Source organism: Miscanthus floridulus, chromosome 18 (assembly GCF_019320115.1).
Source record: "Miscanthus floridulus cultivar M001 chromosome 18, ASM1932011v1, whole genome shotgun sequence".
Taxonomy (NCBI): domain Eukaryota; kingdom Viridiplantae; phylum Streptophyta; class Magnoliopsida; order Poales; family Poaceae; genus Miscanthus; species Miscanthus floridulus.
In genome coordinates this window covers 126,882,265-126,886,855 of record NC_089597.1, presented here as the reverse complement: position 1 = coordinate 126,886,855, position 4,591 = coordinate 126,882,265, and the positions used below count along the sequence as shown (strand labels likewise).

Below are 4,591 nucleotides of genomic sequence, written 5' to 3'. Positions count from 1 at the left end.
GTACGGCTATCAAACCTAAATGTGATCACACTCTCTAAGTGTCTTGATCACTAAAACAAAATAGCTCCTACAATTTATACCTTTACCTTGAGCTTTTTATTTTTCTCTTTCTTCTTTCCGAGTCCAAGCACTTGATCATCACCATGGCATCATCATCATCATCATGCTATGATCTTCATTTGCTTCACTACTTAGGATGTGCTACCTATCTCATGATCACTTTGATAAACTAGGTTAGCACTTAGGGTTCATCAATTCGCCAAAACCAAACTAGAGCTTTCACCAACCTGCCGCCGCCGCGACGCAGCACCTCCGTTCCTCGGCCTAGACCAGCACACGCCGCCGCCGCCGCCGGACGGGCCACTACCAGAAGCGACGCCTACGACCCTGCGCCTCTGCTCCGCCGCCTCGATGCCACAAGGGCCGTGCGTGCACTGGCTCGATCTACAGCTGCTCATCACCCACTGGTCCCCGGCAGTCCTCGTGCCGCCGCCGTCGACTGCGTGTCCTGGGCCGCGGCGCCCCTATAGGCCCTGGCTTCGATTTGCGAGTTGCGACACCACTGACGTCTCCCGTGCCGGGCAACACCCTCCAGGCCCAAGGTGAGTTTCCGTCATTTTTCCCTCTCTCCCTCAGATCTGAATAGGAAGGCCCCCTGTTAGTTAGTTCCTCGAAAAGCTGAACTGACGCTTTTTATTAAATTAAATAGCTAATTGCTGATAGTTTTTAAAGATATATGCTATAATTTAGTACTTGAGATAACCGGTAAATTTAGAATGGCCGTGCATACTACTGGCATTTTAGACCTGGACATTCTCAGCTTGTTCTCCTTGTCTAGTCTCAAACTTGTTTCAGCTTATTCTCTCTCACAGAACACTATTGAATCAACTGAAATCAGCCGTCCACATTTTCCAATCTGGATCAGCCGAACACCCCCTCTGTTTCAATTATTGTGCATTTGGTTTCCATTGACCATGCAGTGCACCTAGCTAATAACTATGCTGATTATCTTGAAGGTATTAGAAACTGCGAAATTTGGTTAGCATGAAATGCATCTGTCATACTATACTGTAGTAAAAGAGCTTGTGTCGTGCTTTAAATTTCATATCATAATTCACTCAAGTAGTGCTGGGTGCTTACCAAAAGAAAACCAACTTTTACGTGTAATTTTAAGAATAAACTAGAAAGTTTTTAACCAAATTGACTATGGTTAATCGAAACAAAAACAGAAAAATTTCAATAACCTCACCTCCCTAAATCATTGCCTTATTAATTGATCTTGACCAGGACTACTTTGCTTCGATTCCCTGAAGCAGTACTTTGCAATAATCCATAAATCCATGTTCAGGGCCAATGATTTAGAAGACATTTCAGTTTATAATTATGTAAATGCAAAGCGCAAGGAAACAATCAATGGTTTTGAGGAACTTTAATTTTTGGGACCAATTATATTTCGGTTGAAATTTTAACAAGTCAATGATAAAAGATAACTTTACCACCGGTTACAATTTGGTAAAAGATAGGAGGATACCGATTTCAGTTTGATTCAAGACTCATCTCAAAATAAAAGTTTGTTATAGCTTGATCTGATTTCATGGATGATATAGACTGTTCTGTGACATAGTTTATAAGGAAATGTGAAAATATTTGAGCTATTATTGGACATCAGCACCCAAAGCTAGCAGCTGCACACTTGTAGCGACTTACTGTTTTTTTAGTGAACTAACAGAGCTTTTAGCTGGCAGTAGGTCACCATTCTTCCAATTTCTTCTTGGCTATTTGCCATGCATCACGAGCTGGCTTTTTGCCATGCTTCTTGGCTGTTTGGCTATCCAGCACAAATGAATACTGAAGTCTATAGTCTATACTTACCCATTCAAACTTCTTCTCTGGAGGTCTCTTAGCGAGAGTATCTAGGTGGAAGAAGGGAAGTCGAGTAGGGAATATCCATGCTTGAGAATTTGTTATTCATTATTGCATTCCATTGCCGACAACTTTGACATGTGTATTGCTGCAGACATGCTACCTTCGTCAAAGAGAAAGGACTAAAACACCAGTCCACAGAGCTCACCACAAATACCTTATCTAAACTTTTTCCTCAAATCAAATCAGTCAATTGTTCATTCCTTTTACCTGAACACAGTCATTATTTTATCTGAACTGAATCAGTACCTTACAAATAAAAGATATCTGCAGACTTGAATGTGTAGCAGACTTGATTAAAGATATCTGCAGTTTCATATTTTTGTAGCACCAAATCTGGGTTGGAGAAATTGTTTAGACATGCGGCAACGACTTTGATTATGGTGTAGTTACCTTGCTCCCACATGCTCCTGTTTAAGTTAGCTTTGACCATGGCTATGTGTTCTAAAATTTCTGATAATGAAATATAAGTAGTTGACACAAGGGCTGCAATTTATACATCCTAATCAAATGAAGAACCTGAAGAGCCCTGAAATGAGAAAAATCAGGAAATTCCTCACACATTGTACAACCAACTAGATGGAGCTCAGTCAAGTATTGCTGAAACAAACTAAGATCTTTCACCCATGTTGGTACCTTACTGCCTCTGTAGTTTACTATCCTTAACATCTCTAGCCCACCAGGAGGTCCACAAATCAACATTCAGAAATTCCATCAAAATTCGAATAAGTTTAGAGCTGAATAGAATGTTTTTTAAACCCTTTTTAGACCTGAATCAGTGTTTTCCAATCCTTTGTATACCATAAGTAGTATGTGTTATCCTTGGTTCAGTAATAAATTGCAACAAGTTATCAAGATAATTTATTTTGGTTTAGTTAAACTTGTATTGATGATCCATTCTGCAAGTATTGTCGGGATAAATATATCTATGTTTATTCAGAATGAGCTTTGTTTACTTGTAGAATTAAGTCCACTGTACAAATACAGATACTAAATAATTTTCTGCCACCTCCAGTGTTTGGAGCTGATACAAGTACGCCATCGACTCCATCTCAGCCATAGCAAAGGTGATTCATCTCTTCTCACGTGCTTAGTTTATTTGTAGAATTAAGTTTATTGTACAAGTGCAGATACTAAATAATTTTATACCAGATCCAGAGTCTGGACCTAATACAAGTACGCCGATAACTCCATCTCATCACTACCAAAGGTGATTCATCTATTCTCATGCCTTGTGGTTACTAGCTCGCTACCTGATAATGAACGTAACACTATCTTGCAGTTGTTAAAGAAAAAATGATTTGGTTGCAATCATGAGAACGCGCTGATACTTTGATTAATATATGATATATATATGATTAGCTTACTGGTCATAAGTGGTCACAGTTTAGCTCTTTACAAATCTCTGATTTGCATGGCAGCACCTAAGAGCAATTTAGAAGTGATCTACTATATATGCTGGGTACTTGACTGCTGATGAGGATATTTTGGAATGTTAAATCACTAGGGATACCTTTACAGCCCATATCATAAATAGGTTGCGTTCGTTTTTTTGCATTCATCTGTATGAAATGATATGTTTCAAAAAAATAAATAATGTACAACCTAGAAATCCACTGGGGAGGATGAAAATAGTTACTGGCATTCTGATTTCAATGTATGTTCTATGCAGGTTCATCTCTTCTTTGTCTCATGCCGCATCTCTTGTACGGCATTGGCATTAGGTGACCAGCACTCAGCGATTTTTGAAGCAGTCAATCCGATTCAGGTGATTAGGTGATGTCACCGTGCACTGTTTCATAGATACCCCATAGTTTTCATAAGTCTTTTTATGGTATTGTGCATGACCTGAGTTTGTCCTCTTCAAACTAGGTTGCTGCTATTTATACCCAAAAAAAATTGGTACTGATTACTTATAGTATAGATTAGACACGACTGAAATGATAATTTGATCCATCTTCTGATTTTTTTTCGTTCATGAATTGTTATCATGCATGGTCAAACATTGTTACTTAATGGGACATGTCTTTGCAACTCTGTGAGCCCTACTGATGTGCCGATGTATGCATATAACATTAAGATTTTGCAAGCCATTTTTGAACAAGCAACGTTATTAACTCATTATCCCTTTACTTTTATGTATGCAGAGTTACAGCTACCACCGCTACTGCTCTTGAAAATCAGATTATCATGCACAAGTAGTCTGCACACCTGTTTGTATGCAATCTCAGTGTCACACAATCACAAGCGGGTCTCTCAAGGCTCTATTTTTCTGGGTACCTTACGCTGGTGTATAGTTTCATTTGCTGTAGCATGTAGGCATAAAAAAAATCAGAGTTGAGATAAATCAGTAGAGTTGGTGAGTCTACGACGCCACGCTCTGTGTTAATTTTACGAACTTTGTTTTTTAAATTAAATGTCACTTTAATAGCCGTATTTAATTTTATAGTATTATTATCTTATCATACGATCCATGTGTTTTTAGTACAAAAGTTTAGTTGTCGTATACCAAACGCACGGGCACGCTTAATAGCCAAAATGGCTCGCCAACCAATCAGCGTCCAAATCCCCGACTCCACCTAGACATCTAGGGATGAAAACGGATCGGATACGGACGAATATCACCGATATTACATTTGTTTTCATATTTCTGTCCGGATTCGGATTC

At 39.0% G+C, this 4,591-nt stretch overlaps 1 long non-coding RNA gene across 2 annotated transcripts; it reads left to right on the top strand.

Moving 5' to 3' along the window:
- The first annotated feature begins 264 nt into the window (after positions 1–264).
- Positions 265–4,354, top strand: LOC136522705 (uncharacterized). 2 transcript variants are annotated; one of them, XR_010775968.1, is made up of 5 exons: positions 265–602; positions 2,939–2,990; positions 3,076–3,133; positions 3,596–3,691; positions 4,071–4,354. It is a non-coding gene; the product is annotated as an uncharacterized lncRNA (long non-coding RNA). The 2 variants fall into 2 exon arrangements; XR_010775969.1 differs by having other exon boundaries at positions 3,596–3,699.
- The last annotated feature ends 237 nt before the right edge of the window (positions 4,355–4,591 follow it).